We start from the raw sequence: 27944 nt of genomic DNA on the forward strand, positions 1-27944 counted from the left end.
ACTGCCTATGTGAGATAAATCTCAGTAAATTATTTTTCAGTAGAGTAAACCTTTGTTATGCAGAATACACAGGTTATATTTCAAAATGATTGTTTTTCTCCTTGTCTCTTGCCAGAGGCATGAATTGAGTTTTCTTGGCTCTTTACCATGAGAAGCTGGTGGCATTTCTGGTTTAAACCTACAAAAATGTGGGGGTCTTTCTAAGACTGCAGCCCCCATTAATTTCATGCTCTCAAGCTAGTCTCCACTCAACCTCTAGGAATTCATCAACAGCTGTTTAAGTGTCTCTACCAGGTTATAGCTCCATCCGTGTCTGCTCCGGGTAAACTAATCTCAGGCTCTTTCTCCATGTTCACCTGTCTCTACAGATTCAGAGCACTCCAATTCTCAGATGAGTTCAAGAAAAGTCATTGATTTTCAATTTGTTCAGCTTTTTTTCTTATACTGATGGCTCCCAAACATTTTTCATGTTGAAGCTGAAACCAGAAGTCCTGATTGGTTTTTACATGTACAGATTATTAGTCTTGGAGCAAAAAACAATCAGAACTTCATGACAGTTTATATAGAATACACATAGGAATCTCCTATATACATATTTACAACCTCCTAAATTCAGGTCATGAAACTGAATTTTCCTCAGTTTCTATACAGAAGAGCTAAATTTTTCCTCTACTGCAGTATATATTTTCTTATAGATTTTGCAAATTTACTGCACACACACACTCTCAGGTAAAAGAAGCATAAAGAAGAAATGGCCTTGGATAGAGAACCAATTTTATACAAATGTCTAGTAGATGTATGAAGCATTCCAGGCACTCAGTATGCACAAGGATTGCATTTCTGCCCAGGGGTCTTCAGCTGTATTTTGCAGCAAGTAACCTTAAATAGCCTGATGATAACTTTCTTTTTCATTATCTGGAATTCTCAATTTAAATGGCAACATCAACAGTTCATCTGTACTCTGCCTCCTTTCCACCTCATTATTGATTTCTAGTAAATAATTTTTTCATGGTTTACCCACATTTGTATTTTGATATTAATAATTGATACTATGCCAACCTTTTATCTTGAGATAAAATAGAACATTATTTTTTTTTCCTTTTTCCCTTATGGACAACCACTTTCAATTACTAGATAAGAGTAACCAATAGGGCTTCTCCCTCAAACTATGTTTTCTCTTTGCTATTTTATCACTTGTGCCAATTAATAATCATGTTTAATTTAATATTCAGTGAATTATACTATAAACCTAGATAACTCTGCTTTAATGAATTGAGCAAAAATTAAAGCCAACAAAGTAAAACAGGCTATTTAATACCGAAATACTGATTAAAGATTATTTTGAAACTTGGAAATCCAACAAATATAAATCTGCATTTTCGCATACCAAAAATTGACTAGACTGAACTAAATGTTATTATCTTTGTGTATTTACTGCCATGTTTATTATTTCCTCCTGTGTGTGTGTGTGTGTGTGTGTGTGTGTGTGTACATGCATATACTCAACTTATTGAAAAATAAAGCAATGATCTCCTTCATTAAATACAATATATTTGCTTGCACGCCATTCTTCATTTCACCTTCACAAGTAAAATTGAGAAAATATTATGAATAAACCAAAATAAATAATTGTGGTATACACTAAGGCAATTTTTAGTCTTCATTGCAAAAATAAATGATGATTGTGATTTGGCAAGTAAAGTGTGGTTTAGATAAGATTCTGAACTATATCATACAAACTACACTTACAAATTCTTTTATCCTCAGCTCAGGCATTTTTCTTTTAAAGAAAAATATTATATTGACACATACTTATCTAGTTTAAAAATCAGATTGTTTCACTTTCATTCTCTCAAATTGGCAAAGTCATTCTGTGAATGAAACTAACCAAGAAAAATGTGTTCCTTCTCAAGTATAATTCCATCCTGACTCTTATTCGGTTCTTAAATTTCTGATATTATCTCCATATTGCCATTTTATGAGGATTTAAATACATGAACTCTTCGCTGAAAGCTGGTATCATAAACGGAAAACAAATAGTCCCTGTCAAAGTGTAACTATCACACTGAAATGCTGTTGAACTTGTATTGGCTGACCTGAAAATAGTTGAGTCATAGATTCTCACAGTGATTTTCAAGTATAATTAGTACTTTTTTTGTTTCTTTTAGATACTGTTGTGAATATCAGAATAACCTCAACACTCAGTGGCTTTAAAAATAATATTTATTTTATAGTATATTCCAAGCTCAAAAATTCAAAGAAAGTACAGTGTGATGGCTGGTGTCTGCTTCACGATGGGTGGGACCGTAGTTGAGAAGCCTTCAAAGCGTGGGTGAGCTCCACTGCTTAGAGCTGGAATGAGCCAAAGGAATATCCACTCACATGTTTAGTGGCTACTGCTCGTTATTATACTGGATCTCAGCTGGACTGTCAGTGTGAACATCTGTGAATGATCTCTCCATGTGACCTGGCTTCCTCAGCATGGCAGCCTTAGGGCCACTAGATTTCCTACATGACAGTCCAGGGCTCCAGTGTTAGTGTCCAGTGAACAATACAGAAGCTGCATGACTTTTGTGACCCAAGCCCAGAAGTCACTGAGTAACACTTCTGCCACTCATTCTTTGCATTGTCATAAACATGGACAGTTTAAAAGGAGTAGAGATAGCAATATCTATTAATGGGGTTAAGGCAATGTTCTAAATCATCTTGTCAAATGGAAATGTTGATTTGATCTCCCTGCCACTCACTGCTTAAAGAAAAAATAAATTAGAAATAATACTATTCATATACATACACATATACACAATCCCTTATCTTCTTTGTTATGTAGAGGGCATTTTAATGTGTGAATTTACACACATTTACAGTTTGGCTATTTCATATATTTTACATATATTTTACATATATTTACAGTTTGGCTATTTCATATATTTTATATGCTTGTCTATATAATCCTGTTGCTGGTAGCCATTTCTAAAATCTGATGCTGCTTATTCCCCTGGGGATATTGGGCTGCAGAATTTCCTGGTGACAGTAATTGATCTGCTAATATGCTGGCACCTCAAACACAAGAAGGCTCGTAACAAAGTGTTGAGATTTAGAAACGTGATGTTTGAAGTGACAATTGACATTGCTTATCAGAAACCTTTTACTTATTTACCTTATTTCCCTGAGAATACACTTTATAATGTAAACCTTTAAAAGCACCTACAAAAGTTACACCAATAAATTCAAAGACTTTATGAATAAGGGGATACTGTATGTTATTAATTACTATGAAATCTATTTCACAATTTCTGGTGTCTGTTATAAAATATGTGTTTAGTGTTATATCAAAATCCATATGGAGCTCAAGTTCCAACAAGTAATTCTAATTATAAATGTTATTATAAATCTATTCAAATGGGAAGATGTAAGTATTCAAAACAAAGCAATAAGCAAGAGTATATGTGTTGATTAAAATTTGCCTTGCATGTTAACATAACCATTAACATAATCCTTGAAGATAATGGAATAAAAATACAGCATTTTGTACACTACACACTGAATATTATGCTAGGGGATGACATAGAGTGTAAAACAAGTGAACACTGTATTTTCCTGCTATTTGCTCTGTGAAATCAGGCATTTACTTTTTTAACCTTTGCAGCTTTCCAGTCACCATTGAATTGATTGTTGCTTCCTAAGTTTTTTTTGTCATAAATCAAGTGGCCTTTGTGAAAGTCTGTTTTGGGAGACCCTCTTTTGATCTATTATTCAATTTTTCATCGTTGCAGAAATATCATACAGTTGTAACTAATTTAGTCCTATTAGAAGTCTTAATGTTCAGTAGTGTAATTCTTCCAACTTTGTTAAACGTCTTCAAGATTCCTTTGCTTTTTCTTGGCAATTTTCATTTCCATATATATATTTATATGGAAATGAATATATATATTTAGAGCTTGCTTGTCAATTACAACAACCAAACACTGTGGGATTTTGATTGGAATTGAATTGTAGATTTATTTTAGAATAATTGGCATTACAGGATAGAATCTTGCAGTACATTAACATAGCCTACCATATCAACTAATGTTATATAGTTCTGTGTGTATATGTGTGTGTGGAGAGCTAACACAAAAATTTTGTTAATTTCTAAGTATTGGATGACTCAATGTTTCTTTAAAAGGTACTTTTTAAAATTTTATTTTCTATTCTTTGTAAATACAGACTTGCACTTGATATTTGTTTATAAACCTGACAGCAAGTGATATTGCTAGATATCATAAAATATCATAGTTAATTTTATTACTATAAACTGTCTGCATATGCATTAATGCTGTCTACCCATATTGACAGAATTCATTCTTGCTTTCAAATTATTGCGTGTTTGTTGTTTGTTTTCTTTTTGATGTTGTTATCTTATTTCCTTCTCTTATTTTTTTATTTTTATTTATTTTTTTTTATTTTAGAGAAAGAGAGAAAGTAAGGGGGGAGGGGGAGAGAGAGAAAGACTGAGAGAGAATCTTACGCAGGCTCCATGCTCAGCATGGGGCCCAATTCAGGGCTCCATCCCATGACCCTGGGATCATGCCCTGAGCCAAATTCAAGAGTCAGACGCTTAACTGATTGAGCCACCCAGGCATCCCTCTGTCTCTTATTTAACTCACCAGGATCTGATACTATATTGAATAAAAAAGTTAAGAACATACATACTTTCCTAAGAATTCAACATTTTGCCATTACATAGTTTGTTGAAGTTTATTTGATGATACACTTAATTGGCATAAGGAAATTACTATTCTTATTTTTTTAATATCGGTAAATTAATATCGATAACTTGGACTATCACTTTTGGCAATGTAGTAAGTATACAATGATATCTGATTTTATTTTTATCTTCTTCTACATTTTGTTCATATAGACATCTTCTTTTATGAAATTTCTACTGAATGAATTTTTTTCATTTTTAAAATTAATTCGACAATGTGTTACTTACTTGTTTGTTATATTACATTATACAATCTGGATAAGAGTCTGTTATTGGACATATGAATTATACATCTTTTCTACATTCTTGACATTCCTTTTTAATCTTGTTATATATGCTGATGAATAGCAATTCATCAAAATTTCCTCTATGGCCAGTAGTGTTTTGTTTTTTCTTGCTTACTAAATCTTTCCTATCCCAAGTCTGAAGATAAAGTCCTATGTTGTAGTCTAAAGTCTGTATTGCTGGCCTTTTTGAAATGGACAAAACTATCAATCTGGAAGTAACGTTTAATACATTGTGACATAGAGTTCAAGACACTTTTTTCCCCATATGTATATATTATTATACTATGACCATTACCTAAAAAAAAGAAAAGAAAACAAAACAAAACACCTTGATTCACAAAACTGCTGAGTCACATGTGTCAGGTAAATGTTTATTTCTAGGTTTATCTATCCTTGTGTATATACAAGTTTGTATTAAATACTATATATTTATCATAAATCTTGATATTGAGAGTGTGAGCCTTCCAGCTTTCAATATTTCATTGAGCTTACTTAATAATTAAAGAAATAATCATATTTTTATTACTTTTCTTGTCAATTAAAAAATGTGAGCATAAAGTTGTGGTATCTTGTGTTTTTTAATATCTACACACTCTGAAATTATTTCTGGTATTGGTAATTTGTGCTACTTTTTTTTTTGATGAGTGTTGCAAATTGTTTACCAATTTTTGTAGTTATATTTGAAGAACCTTGTGGCTCATCTCCTATCCTAGTGGTCTTATCTCTATTTCTAGATGAAACTACAATAAACCTTCAGTTTTCAACTCACTTTGTCTTGTGTCTGCCTTGAGCATACACATCACGCTTTTCTTATTCTTGCAGTAGGTTCTTAGATGCTGACATAAGGGATTGAGGTAGGGGACTATTGATAGATTCAAATACTGGGGATATACCAGTCCTAGGAAACTGTCAAATATAATGGAATGGAAGCCTATAAATACTTATTTTCAATCTTCTTGTTAACAATTTAAAGAAGCATTGATAAGTATAAACTTAATTGAGTCCTATTTGAATATAATAGTTATCAACTCAATAATACACCTTTGATGCTGTTTTTTCTACTTTCCTTTCTTTTTTTCTTTTTAAAATTTTAATGTTTATTTATTTTGAGAGAGAGAGACAGAGTGTGAGTCGGGGAGGGGCAGAGAGAGAGGGAGACACAGAATCTGAAGCAGGCTGACAGCTCAGAGCCTGATGTGGGACTCGAACTCACAAACCGCAAGATCATGACCTGAGCTGAAGTTGGATGCTTAACTGACTGAGCCATCCCAGGGCCCCACTACTTTCTTCTTTTAATGTCTCTGGAATATCCCTCTTTTCCTTCTTCCTGGCATAAACTCCCAAATAAACTACTTCACACAAATTATTGTTTTAAGATCTATTTGTAATGGAACACAGACTACAATATTAATATTTTGAAGTAATCAACTTGTAGACTTTTAAATCGTTTTCTACTGTATTTTTAAAATATCTTAATTTCTTCTCTTTTTATACCAGTAACTTTCTTTTATTTCTTTTCTATTAAATTGGCCTTTTTAATTTTATTTTTGAGATTTATGCTTAGATCACTAACCATCAGCTTTTCCTTTCCTAATGTATAAATTTAAAACTACAAATTTCTTAGAAAACAGCAAAGTGCATCCTACAAGTTGTATTTTATATTATTTTCTCATCATCTAAATAAAAACATTTGATAGTTTTCATTAGGATATTTTTCTTGACCCAGGGAAATTAGAAGTGTGCTATTGAACTTCCAAACATTTGGGGATTCCCAGTTATTATTTGTTTATTTAATTTAGGTAAATTCTACTGTAGTTAGATGCCATACATTGTGTTATTTGACCTATGAAATATATTTTTGCTTTATTACCTTTTCTCCCCCAATTTTTGTGTATTATTTTATTTGGAGTTATGTAAATGCGCATTCTACTGCTGTTGCTTGCATAGTTACTCGCACATGCATTAGTAGAATTTTGTTAGGTGTGATGTTTGAAGTCTTCTTCCTTACTGAATTTGTCCAATTTTTCTTTCAGTTACAGACAGAACCTTTCATAATGCATACTTGAGACTATATATTTGTATGTTTCTCCTAATTCTGTCAAATTTGGTCATCTATTTTGAGAGCTTTATTGAGGTATAGTTTATATGCAATTAACTGTGTGTGTTTAAAATGTAAATTTGAGTTACTACTGACAAACGTATACACCTATGAATCCATTACCACAATCTAGATGATGTACATAGCCATCATTCTCTAAAGATTCCTAGTGTCTCTCCATAATCCATCTCTCCCCCCATTTTGTCAGCCCCCATATCGTTTCCAAACACTGATCTGCTCTCTGTCAAAATAGATTTGTTTTAATTTCCTATAATTTTATGTAAATGGAATCATACAATAATTACTATTTTTCTGACTTCTTTGGTTCATCATGGTTATTTTGAGATTCATCCATATTGACATATGTATTAATATACAATACCTTTTTATTATTGAGTAGTATTCCATTATTTGAATATTCTGCAGTTATCTGAGCTGTTTCTGGTTTGAAGTTACTACACACAAATCTTTAGTACATATTTGGGTAGAAATCTTTGTCTTGATATTTGTTTTCATTTCTTTTGCAAAATACCAAAGAGTTAAATGGTTAGATCATTTAATAGATGTATGTTTGACTTTTGAAGAAATTTCTAAATGTTTTACAAAGTGACTGTTCCATTTTATGTTTATACCAGTAGTGTGTGAGAACTTTAGTGCCTCCATGTTCTCATCTAATAGTGAGTGTACACTCAGTATTAGATTATACTTTCTAAGAAAAAAAATTGTTGATCTTCAAATTTATTCATTCTATTTCTAATCTGGCTTATGGAATTCTCTTTGCCTTAAGTGTCTTCCCTTGTTTTGTCTGTCTAGTTGTTCTTACTTTTATGATCCATCTCTGACCTACCCAAAACATATTTTGCCTCTTTTTTTTGTACAATGACTCTTTGTTCTTCATGTTCTGAAGTCCCTATGCCATATGTGCATTCTTAGTACTTGTATTTTAGTCTCTCTTATTAGGTTAGATGTTTATTGCAGGAAAAATCATGTATTATTTATCTCTTTCACCTGCTTTAGAGCTTGACACATATTAAGAGCTCAATATATTTTGTATTGTTAAATAAAACTATAAACAGAATTTTATAATTCCTTGTCTTGCTGATTATCTGTAAAAGCTTGTAAATGAACATTTCTTACTAAATGTAGACACATGGAATTGCATTGATTACTTCTAAGACTTGAACCATTCAGAGTGCAATTAACAAATAAAATGAGATATCAAGATACTTCTGAGAACATGATTTGATTTAAAATTTAATCATCACTCACTCATGACTGCCACTGGAGTTTAACTTATTAGATACCATCTGCTGCCTAAACATCTAGGGAATATTTTTAAGGAATATCTTTCTAGAGAAAATGATAATCTTGTGCCAACTTGTTTATCACTTATCTGTTTGCTGGCATTTAAAGCTTGTAACAACAAAAATTATAGTTGAGTGCATAAGGCAATAAATGAAAACCAAATATGATGCGAACACAATGAAAATGTAAATGACTTTTTCCCCCAGATTCATTACTTCTCATATTATAATAAGCTATGCAAACGTAAGACTAGGTTATATGGCAATAGAGGAGTGTTTCAGAAGGCAAGCTTCATTCAGGCTAGTGCTAGTTTGAGTTTGGGCTATACTTCTAAATACCACTGTGATCTTACACCATTGGGAAACCATTATAACTTTAGCTTTTACATCATAACTAGTAAATAATAACAACAATCTTATAAATTATGGTAGTAAGTGTATGTATATTTATACTTGGTTATTTTATTTGTGGTGCACAGAATTTGGGTAAGATGGCTATTTAGGACTGAAGGGGTCCAGGATATGCCACCTCAAAACATGCCACTTTGGCCTAAGGATTCTTATGAGCTGAAAGCAATTGAGAACCAATAGGTGCAGGAAGAGTTCTCTGCCGTTCCCTTTTCTGCCTCAAAACAGGGTATAAACTTCTCTTTGTGGACGTGTCCCTTTCTATTGTACCAAAAAGAGGACAGTGACTCATCATTAGACACGAGAATTGGAAGCGAGATGAATCTGTGTAAATAAACCTTACTGTGTTTATCTTTATCTTCCATTAGCGTCTCCCATATATTTAGTAATCACTTCACTACCGTTTATGGCCCCTTGAAGCTCAAAGCCCTTTTCCTTGTTTGAATGTCATCTTTCTGTGAATTGCAGTGCGTGTAAATACGAACACAAGTTGTATCTCTTTTATCTTCTTAATCTGTCTTTTGTTAGTTTAATTCACACAGTCCCAGACACTGAGCCTAAGAGGGTAAAGGAAAAGTTTTTCCTTCCCAACAGGACCTCTAGAGGTTAGATATGTTTACTTTTAAAAATAAGTATCTCAACTAAGAATGAGATGCTTTTTTAAAATTGCCCAGAAAATAAAAGTTAAAGGGCAAAAATAAGTTTAAAAAGGAATGATTTAAGAGTTACCTGGGTTCAAATGTTTCTCATTACTGGGAGCTATTAACCTTTGCATCCTCTGAATCTTCACAGTTTTGATATAGAGCAGGCACACTGTGCTCAATAAATGCATTATATTTACAATGCTCCTGTGTTCTTTTTTTAAGTATTAAGTCTTTATTTTTTAAAGCAGTCATATTGGTTTCCTAAGGATTCCACAAACTTGATAGTTTAAAATAAAGAAATTTATTGTCTCATAGTTCTGGAGTCTGTGCTGCTGCTGGAGGCTCTAAGGAGGATTCCTTGCCTTGCCTCTACTAGCTTTGAGTTCCTTGGCTTGTGGATGCAAAACTTTAAGAATCTCTGCCTCCTTCTTCACATGGCTTCCTCCTCTTTGTGAGTCTTTCTTTAAATGCCTCTTTTAAGGACATACCAGTAATGCATTACTTAACTTGATATCAAGTATGTTTCCTAAATTTGATGCTGTGGACATCTTAATTTTTCAAATATATTTTTGTTTTGTGTCTTATATTCCGTCTTGATAATCTGTGTCAATAGTCCTTAGATCTGTGTATGTATTCTAATAAAACTAATATGACTACTGGCTGCTATCTATTGAATACATACAATTTGTCAGGCAATCATTTAAATATCTCTCAAACATAATTTTATTAACTATTTATAAGAAATCAGAGAGACAGCCATTTCACAGATGTTGGGGCTTTTAATGTTGATATTTAGAGAGATTGTGGGAAAAATTCAAGATCTCACAGTAAGAGACAGAACTGAAATATGAAACCCATCTTTGTGTACAAAGTGTTCTTAACTACTTGCTATATTCTTGTATTTCTGCTTTGCACTTCATTTTGCATGATCTTGAGAGAGAAGCTGTTCAGGGTTTCCCACATTTATGTTGGATCTCTACACTATGTACTAGTTTTTCTCTTGTGCTAGATCAGAAGCTGCTGTTTCTTTGCTGTGTCTTCTCTATAATGTTCTGTGCTTTATTTGTAAATGCATCTTGCTATGAAATGAGTTTCTTATGTACATTAGGGAAATTTGAGCTTTACCTTTTACCTGTTGTGTCGTCTATTCTGCCACGATGTTTTTTTTTATGCTGAGGCCTGTTTCCTAGGCATTATTTATCACCAATTTATGACTGGATTCTTAGCTTCATTCTTCTACTTTCTGCAGGTTTTTAGAATTCCCAGACTTCCTACATTCTAGGGAAAGCTTCACATCTTCCAAAGCAGGGTTATCTGAACACTTTTGCTAATTTACCATATCTGAAAACCAACTATTAGCTAATGTCTCTCTATGTGACTGTGTGTATATATGGCTGCACATATAATGCATTGTTTTGCTATGAACATTATAAACCAGGCACAAAATAGAAATTATGAATTTAAAATCAACAAAAAATAAATATGTAGAGAGCTTCCATGATTTTTTCTACTTGCCCTAGTGGATGGACTAATACAAACACTAGAATTTTTGCTTTGAGATCCAGTAGGCAAATGAGCACATTCCTTTACTACATGGCCACAGGTGGCTTTGCTGTCTTTGACCACCTGATCTCATGGCAGTACTGACCTCAGCCTGACTGTAATATCTCCTATTACTTGAATATCAGTCTTTTTGATTTTTGTTTATATTCTTCCATAGAAGGGGTTTTACTTATGCATCTGCATTTTAATACTGAGAGCAGTAAGCAATTTTCAGAGTTCTGCTACTACGATATTCTCTTCTCACACTCAACAAGAAACAAAGTCTTTCTTTAAGCTCTTTTAGTTTCTGAATATTTTTTTCAAAAGTTATGGAACAAGGACTAAAACTAGTGTTGAACTTGAACTTGAAGAAGTTCATTATCACAGAGACACTGGCAGAAGAAATTTCTTAAATCATATTAACATTTTTAAAAACTTTTTAAGCTTCCTTGACATGTAACCACATAGCAGGTGCCTTCCTGTGGTGGACTCCTGGGGACTCACAATGAATATAAGCCTCTTTTAACTGATTCCTATGAGAGGTCTCACTTGAATCTCTAGTTGAGATGAAAGCATTTTCAACTTGTTCTTTGACATTGATTTTGTGGAAATTATGACCCTCTATAAATTGTTTGGAGCTAATCTTAATACTGAATCAAGTAAGCACAGACAATTAAAGGTAGAGAAAATTCACTTTTCAGTAGCTATCGATTTAACCAAATCCTGTCATCCATATTAAATGTAAAGATCTTTAGATCTTTCTGTGTTAACATTTATAATGACTAGAGTGTAACTGGAGTGATTATCTCAGGAATTTTTATGGTAGCACTTTTGGAACCTATGAAAAGAATTTATCAGGGGGTAGAATGGTGCCATTTTGTGAGCCATTCCTGTGTCATTTACTTACTCATCCTTCACAGCAATTTAAAAATTGAATGGAGAAAATCTTTAAAACAAATTTATTGTTAATTTGTGTGTAGTAAAATTTGATGCATTTTAAGACATGTTACCCTAAAAATCTCTCTCCTTACTGACTGTTGGTTCACAGTAGTCATGGGCCCAACTGTGGAAATAATTTCTTCTCAAAACTCCTCCACCCTCTGGTATCCCTAACCTTCTTAACTATATGATGTGGACATTTTGGTGACTTCCAATGAGAATACATAACACATTTGTCAATTCTTAGCAGAACATTTTTTTTAAGTTTATATAGTTTGAAGTCATAGTTTGAGATCTGGATTTTAGTCCTAGTTCTGACATTCACGAACTGTCAAAGAAAAAAGCTGTTGCTTTTCTTTTCAATGTCTCTATTTCTTTAGCAAAATAATGTTTTTTGACTATTTAACTGCCATCAGGCTCCTTTACTTCTGTTCATCAATGTTGAGGTAGGACAGTCCTAGGTGTTACATACTTCTTTAGAGATATATACATCTATTATTACAGATGATTTAAAAAGTGAGCAACTGCACATATCTTGCAAGAAGAGTGTTTTATAAAATAGATACAAACCCATCAAACTGTCTTTTTATATTTTATGCTACATGAATTAATCTGTCCATACAATTATTCATAGAAATATGATTTATTTATAGAGAATCAGCTAAAGACTTGAACATATTTTTTCCTACTTCTTGAATTGAAGATTACTGTATCAGATACTCTCTGGTTTGGACATTTTGGCATCACTGGATAAACATCATTTATGCTTATGTCTTGAGTAGTTTATATAAACATTTTTATATGCCGAGTTTCTTGACATTATACCTAACATTTTATAATTCAGTGGCAGTATAGTGAGTGACAGAGATCAGTATTACATTAAACACAACATGGTATTTTCCATGACTGCTTTGTTTTATCTATTTATAAAAGATTTAAGTATTTTTATAAAGTTGTGTTTTTCCAGACATAAATAAGAGTCAAGAACTGTAGAATACACATTAACATCACCAGCTACAAAGTCAACATTTCCAAATACATATATCTGACTTCACAAATTTGTTTTCCTTGCAAAGACTCTATCATTTATTATCCATATGTCTGTCTATCATCTGTCTATCATCCATCACTTTCTAGTGAAAGAATTTGAGGTAACTCCTTCTATATACAGCTTTAATTAATCAGAATATCTTAAAAGAGGTTTTATAACATTTAATTACTTCAGTCTCTACTATTATTTATTAATGGAAAACAAATATTTAACAGTACATCCTTTAAAATTTATTTTTTTTGCATTTAATACTGATAGTTGAAGTTCTCATCTGTTCATTCTCTCTAGCCAGACCAAATGTATTTCCATTTTTTCTTGTCTGAAACAGATCTACTAAATATAGGACTTTTCTATGGATAGTGAGCAGTAATGTGTCTCAAGATACAACAAAACAAACAGTATTTTTCTGGGGTGTAGTTAACCCAAAGATATTTTATGTTTTACAACAACTAAATATTTCATTAAGAGTTAGTCGTAAATTCCTTCTTATTGAATGTGGAATAGTGTTGATATTTTAAGACAGAAAGGCTATTTTTTAACATTGGTCCTATCACTAAATTAGTGAAATACCTTTATTTCTTAGCAATCACATTTTAACCTTCTAGACAAAAAAAATTTTTGAGTAATACTGTTTTGAAAACCCAACATCCATTGGGTTTTTATTATGCACCAGGCACTCTTCCAAGCAAAAGGATGTATTACTAACTTATTGAATGCTCACTGAAACCATGTTAGATAGCTACTTCTTATGACAGGATGATGAAATTGAGACTTGAAGGTATTACATGACCTGCCTTAGGCCTTAAAACTGGTAAGACTCATATTGAATGTTTCAAGACTCATGTGCCAGGACACACATGTTACACTGTCTCATAAACCAAAGACTCAAAAATCTTTAAGTGATTTTCTAGTTTTAAAATTTTAAATAAAAAGATAAAAAATATCTCAAACACATAGAAAGAGTTATCAATTAGCACATTTCAAACCTTTGTGTGTTAGCAGTTTTCATCTGCAGCATGAATCATTGACCTATATAGCTCATAGGGCAAATCTTACCTTATGCCTTTTTGTGTATGACCCACACACTAAAAATAGTTTTTACTTTTTCAATACTTGGAAAAAATCAAAAGAAGAATATTTCTTGACCAATGAAAGTTATCTAAAATACCAATTTCTGGGTCCATAAATAAAGTTTTACTGGAACACAACCACACCATTAGTTTACCAATTGCCCATGGCTATTTTGAGTAGCTGCAAAGGAGATATTTGGCAGTAAAAAGCTGAAAATATTCATTATCTCCTCTTTTTAAAAAAAGGGCCACAGGTCCTCAGTCTATAATGCTCATCAGCAAAGAGTTATTTATATTGAATCAGCCATATCAAATTAATAATTTTTAATTTATACATACATAATAATTTTTATCAAAGGACACTTATGGATACAGTCTAAGACAAGTACCTGGATATTAAATTATGCCACAAATGGAAAAATCAGAACAGCTAAGAAACTAAAATATAAGTATTTGATTTTATGTTTAACAGCATTTCAAAGAAAGGCTCAGACAATGTTGGAACATTTGGAAAAATATCTTTCATGCAGAGGAAACAGGTGATTTTAATGCTGGACATCTTTTGAAAAGAAGTAGGGAATGGATATTTCAGGTTACAGCTGGAAAGTAACAAGTCAGTGATGACTAGATACAATAAGACATGAACAGAGGGTTGAACTCTGGTGATGACAGTCTTCCAGATGACATACCTACATACTGCCATCTGTCCCATCTGGTTGTGTCCCGTCTGATGCTGCCCCTGCAAATCTGTCTTTGTTAATCTCACAACAAATAGCTCAATTCTATTGGAGACAATTACAGCATCATGGATATATTTTTCATTTCATATATGGAGATTATGACATTCTCTTGAGCCTATAACATTGCTGGGTCATCCTCATGTTTCTGGAAAGTTTCCTATTCTGTTAACCCCAGCAACAATGTTACAACTTCTGTGTTCTTAAAGCTCATAATTTCAACCATCTCCTTACATTTATCAGATTATTCTGCTTTTGTTTTTATAAGAAAATGAACTCTAGGAACTCCTTTAAATTTCTCCCCATCACTTGCACAGTTATCTGTACCAGCACCTTGGCATGCCTCCTTCCTGCCAGTCTCAAAGGAAGGCATCCATCTTTTCTAATTCTGTCCACTTACCTGGCATGGGACTCTGTTTTCTGCCCTTTCCCTGGAAATTTGGCTCACTTTCATGTACCTTCCATGTACCTATTGACATTTTCCCTCAGCATGCAAATAAACACATCAAAACATATCCCATTATCATTGGCATTTTATAAGGCGTGGACTGAGATGGTTTCTTATTTTGCATACTCTTTCTGAGAAATTTTATTTTTTATCTTAGACTCTCACTTATTTGCAATGTTTCCCACATCTCGCTCATTCTCCCCCATCCTTGTTTGGGCTTCTAACACCTTGAAGTATATTCGCTTAAAATATAACCTAACAGTTGCAGACTTCTTCCAACTTGTAATCCTTTCCTTATTCTCCATCTCAAAGAACAATACCAATATCTCTCCTGTTTCAGAAAACAAGAAGCTTCAATCTTCTTCCAAATCCCTGCTTTTAAGTTTCTACATTAATATTTCAAAACGTTTAACTGCTAGTGTGCCCATAACTATCTGTTTTCACCTTCTGATTTCTTACTTTCTTTTTTTTTTTTGCATTAGATCCTTGTATTTTTTCAACTGATTTGTTTCATTTCTTCCTTATAGATTTCCCTGCCACAAGGCACACATTTGCTCAACTTCACATGTTTTATTCCCATCACTTTCATCTTTTAAAACTTAGAATATGATTACAACAGTAATATAGTATCCATCTGCTTATTCCCATAATTTTCCTTAGCATGCAGAATTAAAATCTTAAATCCTATATATTATTTGCAGTCTTGTTATGACCTATCTGCTGGTGATTCTTCTATGCTCTCACCCCATCCTCACAATTTATGTTCACTATTCCTCATTCCCGACCATGCCATGCTTTCTTATAGCTCTGTGCAGGACACCTGAATTTGCTGGTTCACCTGAAAGACTCTTAATTATCTTCTGTTTGACTTCCAGCCCTGTATTCTCTGTGGAGCCCACTCTGATCTCTCCAGCTAGACCTCAGTGCAAGTACATCATTCTATGTTTACTGAAGATATGCATTGCACATAGCTTTCATGTTAATTTCTAATTTGTTTTACACGTGTCTATTTCTCAGTAAATAAGAGCTCTTGAAACTAAGGTATAAAGTGTATTCCTCCTTGTGTTTTGACAAGACAGATTTCAGTCCTATAATTAAGCCTTTAGTTTGGTAAAAACACAACAAAATAAAAAAAAGTTTAAGTGACAAGTATGAGATCCTTGGCTCCACCAAGCCTCATCTTCATAATTTGTTTCAGTGCTTATTATGTCAGCCTTTATGTAGAAAATTTAATGAAAATTATCTCTTTAATCAATTCACCATCACTTCAGGGTACATAGCAATATTATTCTCACTTTATAAATGATGAAATTGAATCTAGAGATCCACGGAGGTTGCCTCCATGCCCCATGATCTCAATAGTAGACTATATTCTTTGAGTCTAAGATGAATTCACAAATTAATTTTAAGTGCATAGGACACCCAAGTTTGTTACTGACTGAATCTTTATAAATAGCATAACTATTTGTTTCTCTACTTGAATTTATAAAGCTCACCATAATTGTTCAAGATGCAAGAAATACGGAGTTTGGGCAGAATGTGTAAAAGAAATATAAGGATGTCAGTAGATGGCATAATAGTCACTACATAGGCTGAATGTGGTCTTAGTCTGGGATAACAGAGGAAGCATGACATATGTGTTATTAGAAGGTGATTATTTACTCTCATTGCTGTAAGTTAGATCCCACATAAAGAATTGCTTTCAGTAATTGATATAATAATCTTGAAGACATCTAGACTAATGTGGTTTTGTTCAGAGAGAAAGTAAGCTTGATGAGAAGGAAATATATGCCAACTTTGCCATAAATATGAACAACTCTGGAATATTTAACTAGAGTGGAGAAAGAGCTGGTTTCCAAATATTTGAAGAACTCACATGTGGAAAAATATATGTACTTTGATCTGGTTTTTATGGCTCTATAGTTTAGAAGTAGGCCCAGTGGTTGAAGAAACAGTGTCCAGAGATGAAATAATTGCCTGAAGATTCACTGACTTCACCATAGCTGAAAGCGATCAGGCACATCCTGAATGGACATTAATGAGTTTTGTTATTAGACGCATGGTTGGATTAGCTGAAATTTAAGAAATACCCCGATCTTATTTTTCTATAATGTTGAAATCATATTGCTATTGACCTACAGAAATTTTAAATTTCTTAAGCATAATTCTTATGCTGGAATTATAAGTAATTTATGTACTTAAAACAAAATTTGAGTTTACTGCCTTAAAAAGTGAAGTGTGTCTTTCTTTCAACATAGAGACTTTGATAAGTACAATGAATTGCCACGACATGCAACATAACATCCAAATTTTAATGTCAAAACTTGATCTATTGCAAAGTCAAGCGAATTGTTATTCAGAGAAATTGAAAACGTATTTGAAAGTGTCCCCATAAATCTGTTTCCCAGATTGCAGTTTACATCAGCCTTTAAACCTTTAAAATGAAGGAAAGAGAGCATCATAAAATGATCTGAAATTATACAGAATCTGTAAGAAGTATCCTTCATAGTATAATGTGTAATAGACACCCTTTCAAAGTACTATCAATTTTCATGCCGAGGTTAAACATTAAAAAATACTCTTTGGCAATAATTTAACGTTAATAAATAATTTTCTCAGGAAGAATAACTTTTAAAAATGAAAAGAAAATGAGAAAATAATTTTTAAAATCAGAAGACAGTCTGAAAAAAATGTAAGGAAACTACAACATTAAGTGAATGTAGCCATATAACATGAAGCCTACCTCAAAACAGTTTGTTTTTAAAGTTTTGCCTAGATAAAGATTTTAATTAGAACTAATTTCATTAAAAACTGACACTATTGGAGCACCTGGGTGGCTCAGTTGGTTGAATGTCTGATCTCAGGTCATGATCCCAGGGTTGTGGGATCGAGCCCCACATGAGGCTGTCTGCTGAGTGTGGAGCCTATGTAAGTTCTCTCTCTCTCTCTCTCTCTCTCTCTCTCTCTCTCCCTCTCCCCCTGCCCCTGTCCTTTGCTCACACACTCTGTCTCTCTAAAAAATTAAAAAAATATTGCAACTATTAAAATTATTTTGAACGCTTGCATAGAGCCAGTTATTAGTAAAGATGTACAGAATTTTATACATTGTCTCACTGAACCTGATAGAAATAAAAAAAAGTTATACTATAAATAAAAAGAGAGGATTTTGTGCTTCATAATAGTAATATGTTGGAAGTAGAAAACATTTTTATATTAATCAAGAAAAATATGTAGTGGATACCTAGAAGAGTAAGGTTTACCAATAAAACATATTAGACTATTACTCAAATGAACTGCGTGGCAACTTCAAAGTATATGTCACTCTGTCCTGAGAACATAGTTGCATTTTTTAAATGTGAATATGGGTTGATAAATGTTCTTCTCTGCTCTCTTGGTAGGAGATTTGGCTCCCCTTGAGAAATAGTCATCTTCTGTTTACTGATGAATGCCTATCGGTCTCTGACTTTCAAGGCATGTATGATCATACACTTCCTTCCAGTGATTCACATTGAATACTGAATTCACAATATTTCAGAGACAACAGTACATTTCTGGATGGCAGAACCAAGTTATTCATTTTTTAGAATGTAACAATAAACAAATTGAGACACCATTAACCAAATGGATGATCATCTAGTATAAAGAGAGCATAAACCAAAGGAACAGTGTGAGTATTGGTAGCTTTTCAACAAGAGGTGTACATATCACAGGAACAAACACCTTCTCTGCCAGCAGGAAAGCCATTGTGGTGCAGAATTCTTCTTAAGGCTCTGTACTGGTAATTTCTATTATTTCATTGGAGTTAATCCAAAAGGTGAAATCCATTACCTATGATAGCTCCAAGAGTTGAAATTTCAATGCAGGCTAAAAGAACAGATAACAAAATTGGTAATTAAATTAGCAAAGAGTTCTTAAGAGATAGTACTATAAACTTTTATATTTTCATATTTTTCAACTTGAATTATCATATTTTTCAAATATTGGAGAAGAGAAATTGCAAAGGTTTTACTTTTTAGTGGTAGTGATTTGCCACTTAAAGGCTTAGTGATGAACACAGGGAACAGTTCACTTAGAGCTCGGTACATGGGCAAATACGGTGTTATGTAGTGTTCCCATAAAATTCCTATATTACATCATAACAGATGTATAAAAAAGTATACACAGGGAAGAAAACATATACAAGGCAGTAAAAGTGCTTCATAATATTTGTAAATAAAATACTCAATTAGAAAAATAATTTTCTATAACCTGAGGTTAGGTCCACTTTAGAAAATAGTTGTAAAATAAACAATATTTTTTTCTCCTCAAAACTTCTACTGGGTCCAATAGAACTTGTTAAAATTTGGGCTAAACGTGTGTGGGAGGAAGAGAGGGAGAAGAAGAAAGAGAATCTTAAGTAGGCTTCACGCCCAGTGTGGGAGCCCAAGGCGGGGCTTGATCCCAGGACTGTGAGATCATGACCTAAGCTGAAGTCAAGAGTCAGATGCTTAACCAGCAGCCACCGGGCACCCTTCAGCTAAACTTTTTACATATATATATAAAAGTATAGTGGTAGCAAAATTGGAAAAAGATTCTACTTACATATATTTTCTAAACTTCAAAGGGATTCAAAATGTTCTTTTTATCTTTTTCCTTCCTTTTTAAGATCACTGAACATTTAAATAATGTGTTCATAATTTTACATCAATATTTCTGTAAATTTGTAACTGAGAAGCTGGCAGTTTTAGTGATAATATTTGTCAATACAACTTGGTAAAATTCAAACCCTGAAAATATAATACCTCAGAAAATTTTCCTTGTTCTTGGAATACAATTATTGAGCTATCCATTATTTTACATTACACACATGTACTTAAAATTGTTTATATAAAATAAATTATGTGTGTTTTTAAATCTGAAATTAAGAGTCTATTCAAATTTGCTGTTCTTAGAACGTTAGAAAAACATCCTTTCTAAAATAATATAGTTTTTTCTTTCTGAAACTCAAAAAATCATGAATTTTCAAGCTATGTCCAGTATGTGGAAATAACCAATTCCAAACGTATCCTTGGTATAATAAATTTAATTCATTAGATGGAAAATGCTAAACTAAAAAATTCTATGGGGTCCCATAGACCCTATAAAGGTACCCCTCACTCTCCACTAAAATATTACTGCCTTTGGAATAAAACACTGTAATATACTTTGCTGCTATCACCATTCACTGGAGATTTTAGCCAAGGAAATGAGAGTCACTTTTAAGTATTTCTACCTGCAGTCTACTGACAATTTTAAAATTCTTTGTAACATCATAAAGCAGTCAATGGATATTCAAGATATCACACTCATAAAACTTATTTGTCTATAGCAAAAATGTATTTTTCCTACAGGATAGCAAATACTTCTACAGTTAATATTTCATTTAAGATCATGTGGAAGCAGCCTGCTTACTGAGACATCTAGGTATCACTCATTACCAGCTTTTTTATTGGCTTGGTGAAATGCAATTGACATACAAATAAATTGCACAGGTTTAAAATGTCAATTTGAATATATTCTACATATTTTTACACCTGTGAAACCACCTGCCATACCAAGAAAATGAATATATAATGCCCATTAGCTGAAGAAGTTTCTTTGTACCACTAGTAATCCCTCATTCCTATATCCATTCTACCCCACCCTTGACCTCAGGCAATAATTGATCAGCTTTCTGGCACTACGGATTAGTTTTAGTTTTCTGTAATTTCATATAAATGTAATCAAATAGTATGTACTCCTTTTTTGGTTTGGCTTCTTTCACTCAGCATAATTATTTGAGATACATTAATGTAGTGTGTTATAATAATTTATTATTTTCTGTTGTGTTTTATTTCATACATGAATATATCACAGTATATTTATCCACTCACCTGTTGATAGAAACTTTAGTTATGTCCATTTTGAGCTATGTACATCCATATACAAGGCTTTGTACAACACGTACTTCTATTTCTCTTGGGTAAATGCTGAGGAGCAGAATGACTACATTATATGTAGATATATCTTTAACTTTTAAAGAACCTGCCATGGGGCGCCTAGGTGGTTCAGTCAGTTAAGTATCTGACACTTGATCTCAGCTCAGGTCTTGGTCTCATGAATTCAAGCTCTAGGTTGGGCTCCATGCTAGGTAAGGAGCCTATTAAAAAAAAAAAGAGGGGCCCTGGGGGCACAGTTGGTTAAGTGTCCCACTCTTGATCTCGACTCAGGTCATGATCTCACGGTTCATGACCTCAAGTCCCCCATTGGGCTCTGCACTGATGTTCCAGAGCCTGCTTGGGATTTTGTCTCTATTCCTCTCTGACTCTCCCCTGCTTGTGCTCTCTCCCTCTTTCTCAAAATAAATAAACTTAAATTAAAAGCAAAAAATTTAAAAAGAAGAAAAAAGAAACCTTTCTGGGGCACCTGAGTGGCTCAGTCGGTTGAGCATCTGACTCTTGATCTCAGCTCAGGTCACAATTTTAGGGTTCATGAATTCCAGCCCTGTGTCAGGCTCTGTGCTGACAGATTGGAACCTGCTTGGCATTCTTTTTCCCTTTTTCTGCCCCTCCCCAGTCACCCTTGCTAAACCAGCCAACCAACCAACAAACAAACATTTAAAGAAACTGCCAAAATGTTTTCCAAAATGATTGTGTCATTTTACATTTCTATGATCAGTGTACAAAACTCACAGTTCTTCCACATCAGCATCAACACTGGGTAGGATCAGCTATCTTAATTTTAACCATTCTAATAGGTGGATATTCATAGCTCTTTGGAGTAAAAGTTAGAATTTCCCCTAAAAAATGTTTCGTGTATTTTGTCCATTTTTTGTTTGTCATTTAAATCAGGAAGGTAAATTTTATCCAGTTCCATCCATCTTGGCCAGAGATTGAAGTCCCCACTAGCAGAAAATTTTCCAGGTTAAAAAAAAAAAAAAAGAAGAAGAAGAAAGAAAGAAAGAAAATGCAAAGCTATCGATATGACATGATAATATTCTTAAACATTAGATGATGTTATTCCTGAACTAAAAAAGAAAAAAAGAAATTACAAAAATGAAAAGCATAAACTCTATAAATAACCAGCTCCCAAAATTAATTGACTTTGTTTTCCATGACAGGTATTATTCTATGTACTGATTGGTTTATTGTGCTCTTTGGAATGTGCGGATTGTATGGCATAGATGTACTTTGTTTAACTTTGATTATATTTTCTTCTCTACCATATCAGTGATATTCTTCTTTGGGCCACTCTAGTTACAATGTGATCAGACTTTGTGCTTGGAGGCACTGAAAATTAAACCTGATTTTCAAGACAGCAGGCACTGTTCTGGTCACCGATACATCTTTCTTACTTAGCATGTTGCCTGATACAGAACATATAAGTCAGTGTTCTGTAGAGAAACAGAACCATTAGTATATATACAGATATATAACAAGAGATTTATGATGACAGATTGGCTCACATGATGATGGAGGCTGAGAAGTCCCACAATAGATCTGCAGTGTAGGTCAGTAAAGTCGAGGGTGCAGTCCTGTCTAAGCCTGAGGGCCTGAGAACTAGAGGAGCGAATGGTGTAAATCTCAGTCTGAGTCCTAAAGCCTGAGAACCAGGAACATCAATATTTGAGGGCAGAAGAAGATGGATGACCCAGATCAAGCAGAGAGATCAAATTTGCCTTACCCCCACCTTTCTGTTCTATTTAAGCCCTCAAGGATTGGATGAAGCCACCCATCTTGTGGAGGACAATCCACTTTACTCAGTCTGCCAATTCATATGTTAACCTCTTTCAGAAATATGCTCAAAGATGTGTCCAGAAAGGATGTCTTACTAGCTCTCTTGGATCCCTTAGCCCAGTCAAGTTGACACATAAAGTTGGTTATCACACAACCACAAATAGTACATGAAGGATTAAATAATAGTGACGTAATATATTAAATAGATATAGTTATGAGTATATAGAGTAGTTATGAAATAATTTAGTGTCATTGATGTTTATTATAATTAGCAATATTTTAAAAAAATTCTAAGGCATAGAATTTTCTTGGGCAAGTATCCCAGTCTATACCCAGTTAGATATGTCTGCATTATTGAAGATCTCTTTTACCATAGGAAAAGATTACATTGTATACAATATTATAGTGATGTTACAGTATATAATACTATGCATATTCACTATGGCATTTGTTTTTTTCTAAACATATGAAGACTCTATTGTGACAACAGGCACTAGCAGCATAAAGCATATGTTGACTGACTCAGTGTTTAACACTGGTTTTCTTTACTGTTTTCATAAATAAAATCATTAATAAAACTTCTTTTGAAATTAAACAGTTTCCATTTTAAGTATACCCATAAGTTTTTAATATAGAATATTTTGTACTATCATTTTAATATAGGATGAAACAAACATAAGGCAAAGAATATTCCATTAAAAGCAGTAGCCACATAAAATTAACTATCTCTACTCATACTCTAAAAGAGAAAAGGGAATTTTAATCTGTAATTATTTTCAAAAATTAAAATTCATGGTTTTTAACAGTGAGCATTTGGGTAGTTTCTGGGGTTTTTTTGTTTTTCATTTTTTTTTTAAATGGACTTCTTAACTATGGTGTAAAGTGTGTTGTAAATATTTTTAGGAAGTCCATCAAGGTATTCAATCCTTTTTATTTCAGCACATTTTATTTTTATAAAACAGTATATTAAACATAGCATTTTAACAAAAAAAGTTAATAACCTCATTGCTGATTGTGACCATCAGAATAAGTTCTAGAAAGTATTGTAACAAGTAAAATATTAAACATTACTGAGATCAATATTATCTGACAGTGGAATCTCTATTTCACACACATGCTGAAATTGCTTTCTGTTTTCCACAGAGAGGGGGAAAAATCTTTTCCCTAAATTCTTTATTACGCACATTCACCAATGCCAATCAATGTATAGAATGGAATGGAGACCAAGGGCTGTGGGGAAATACTGAGAAGTATTCACCAAGTTTCCTGAATTCATGTTGTAAACAAAACATATGTACAAGTCATTAGGAAGATATTTCTATTTGTGTGCATGTGAGGAGTGGGAAGGCCAAATCCATGAGAAGAAAAATCTATTTCAGTTTCTTATAGTTGAAAGCATAAAACATCATGGAGTACACATTCATGTCCTAATAAGGAACCAGTTTTCCCTTAGTTTCATTTGAGCAGAATATATAGGGTTTATAGTCATAAACCAATGATAATTTTGAATACTGAGAGAGACATGTCTCTGAGTCTTTATAAATATGAATAAAGCCATTCCTGAAGTTATGTAAAAAACAAATAAACAAATAAAATAAATAGCATAATTTAATTGACATATTCCAAGGGTTGTCAAGGGAGCAAAACCTCCTGATGAGCTCTATCAATACAGATTATATTTGAAGGGAGTTGTTTTGTTTGAGATAGTGAAATAAGAAGCCTAACAGAAAAACAAAAATAAAACATCTTGGGGTGCCTGGGTGGCTCAGTTGGTTAAGCATCCAACTTTGGCCCAGGTCACGATCTCACCATTCCTGAGTTTGAGCCCTGCATCAGGCTCTGTACTGACAACTCAGAGCCTGGAGCCTGTTTCAGATTCTGTGTCTCCCTCTCTCTCTCTGCCCTTCCACCACCCACTTTTCTCCCTCAAAAATAAATAAACATTAAAAAAAATGAAAAAAAAAACCTCTTGGCACAGGCATAAGTGAGGTGTCAGTGTAAGACTAACAATTCATACAATTATGAACCAGAACAGAGACTGTTAGCCATATTTTGCAAAGGCCTTTCATTGTTTCGCAGGGGAAAAAATGGGGAAATTATTAGTTTCTCTTGAGTGCATAATTATTGTACATATTTTTTCTGTACTAGAAAGAATAATGATTTCGCCTTTAAGATGTAGGTATCCTAATCTCTAAAATTTGTTACTATCTTATCTTATATGGCATAAAGAAATTTACCAATGTGATTCAGGGAATAGACCTTGAGATGGGGAGATTATCCTGGATTATCAGGATGGGTCCAATCTAATTACATGAGTTCTTAAAAAGGGAATATCTTTCCCAACTATGCTAAGAGGGAAACATGACTATGGAACAAAGGTCAGAGAGATACCATGTTTCTGGCTTTGAAGATAGAGAAAGGAGCCCATGAATGAAGGCATGCGAGCAGCCTCTAGAAGCTGGAAAAGTTAAGGGATGTCCTCTCTATCAGAACCCTCAGAAAGAAACACAGGTATGCTGACATTTTGATTTTAGCTCAGGGAGACCCATGTTGTATCTGATCTATACAAATGTAAGACAATAAATTTGTTGTACCAACAAATTTGTGGTAATCTATTATGGCACTAATAGTACACTAATATAGTTATTTACCCAGTTATGTAAACTGATGGTATAATAAACTACCTTGAATCTTTATTATTATGTATACATTCAGACTTCCTCCACTAAAATTGATATTGTCTTTTTAAATGCAGGAGTTTAACTATTAGAGAATAATCAAAGCTAGATATCTGTGCTTTTAGGTCCTCACAGACCACTGACTCTCAAGGGGAAAAGTTGGTAAGCCACACACTGCACCTATTTTTTATTGCTGCTAAACAAATTACCACAAATGCATGGATTAATACAAAATCCATTTATTTATAGTTTTTATGGGCAGATGTTCAAGAACCCAGCTTCACTGGGTCTGTGTTCAGAATGTTAAACAAGGGGGATATCAAGGTGTCTGCTGCAGGGCTGTGTTCTTGGTACTAGTTTCTTGCTGGCTGTCCATCTGAGCTTCTAGAAACCATCCACCTTGTCCCATTTTCAGAGTCCATACTGACTGATCAGGTCCCTCTCATGCTTCCAATAACTCTTGCTTCTATTATCTCATCACTCTTTCTGCCTCCCTTTTGCACTTTTAAAGGCCCATATGGTTACACTGGGCACACCCAGATCATCTAGAGTACTCTCACCAAGGTATGTGACCTTCTTTCCATCTGCAGAGTTGCTTTGCCACATAACGTAACATATTCTCAAATTCCAGGGATTAGGGCGTGGGCATTTTTGCAGGGATGGGAGGAAAGATTATCCTGTTTACCACACTGCAATTTATGCAATGGCTTTTAAATCATCTCCCTTTTATTTAGGCACATGTAACAGAGGTAAGTAGCCAATTCTGTTATCCTAACAGCTTGCTGTACTGATGAACAAAGAAGAAAACAATGTGGCATTAACTGTCAGATCGCCTGGAAATTGAGGTGATAGTACATGTGTATGAGCACAGTTGTGCTATTTATAGTGTCTCTTCAGCCTGTTAGAATTAGCTAAATCAAAGACCCAAACTTTGCCTTGCTGACTCTTTTATCAGTACTGTCTAAAAACCTCATATACTACTTGATGACACTATAGGATTATGTACAAGGTTATGGGATATAATCCTACTTGTGGCTGCTCTACTCTGTAGAATGTTAGAAGTAGAAACAGAAAAATAGACAATCAATAACATTTGGTTGATATTTGAGGGATAGTGACTTGCAGGGTTTGTTTTGTTTTTTGTTTTCTTTGTTTTTTAATGCCAAGGATTACCTAACACTTGAAAAGGAAAATCTATGGTAACAATAGATTTGGAAGTGTAGCTGTCACTATTCATTAAAGAAATTCTTTATAAGTACACAGATTTAAAACAGAGTCTCTTTGTATATGAGAAAGCTTAATGTTGAAGCTGTCTTATATATAATACGGACAGAAAAATACAGTGATACCTATTTAGAAAAGCAACTCAATTCAAAAATATTGTTACCTAATACTCTGGCTGTTTTCTGTCTTTGATTCCTGTACTTTTAGAAGGTTTTATTTTAAATATTTGTGATTTTTAAATTTATTCTGATGACACAACAGTGAATAGTTTGTCTTTTCCAAGGAACAGAGTTTCTAAAATACAGTGGATACAGGTTTGTATTCATGTGTGATGTTTATTGGTTCATTTTGTGCCAAATAGGGTTCTAGATCATATTAAATTCCAAATAATCTTCCTCTTGCATACATCTCAGAATGATTTTACCATACTCCTAAAGGAGTCTGCACCCAATGCAATAACTCAAAGTGAGCATTTGCGTATCTGCTCCCATTTAATTTTAACGTTCAGTGCTGGTCTGACATCCTTACACCAGTCCGGTTTTGAATAGGCAAGACATTATGTTGGCTGGTGACATATCAAGGGTTACAATGCATTACAAAACAATAAGCATAGATTCTGATTGCCATTTCTTTTTTCTTTTCTTTTCTTTTCTTTTCTTTTCTTTTCTTTTCTTTTCTTTTCTTTTCTTTTCTCTTCTCTCCTTCTTTTGGCTCAAAGATGCAGAGAAATTTTCATTTAGAGACTATATGTTTGAAAAGACTGAAACTGTAATAGGTCATTAAGACCATGTTCACACGTTGAACCCTGAATAGTTGTGGCAGATGGTAAGGCACTTCTATAAAAATGCGTCATTTTATTTGTGCTTCCGGGCGGGAAATGGTGAGATTGAGACTGGATTTCCCAGAAAGTACTTTTTTTTTTGGGGGGGGGGGTTAACAGATACATTTTTAAAACCTTTACAATGATGATATGTGGGCGTTGAAATTAGTTAGGTTTCTGATTTTGAGAGATCAAATGTTTCAGAAACTAG

General features: G+C 33.5%; 1 long non-coding RNA gene across 1 annotated transcript in view; it reads left to right on the top strand.

Annotated features, from left to right (window-relative positions):
• LOC125174405 (uncharacterized) overlaps window positions 1-27944 on the top strand; it is an 87485-nt gene that overhangs the window by 2215 nt on the left and 57326 nt on the right. The gene's annotated exons all lie outside the window — the stretch shown is intronic.

The sequence above is a fragment of the Prionailurus viverrinus genome, chromosome C2 (assembly GCF_022837055.1).
Source record: "Prionailurus viverrinus isolate Anna chromosome C2, UM_Priviv_1.0, whole genome shotgun sequence".
Taxonomy (NCBI): domain Eukaryota; kingdom Metazoa; phylum Chordata; class Mammalia; order Carnivora; family Felidae; genus Prionailurus; species Prionailurus viverrinus.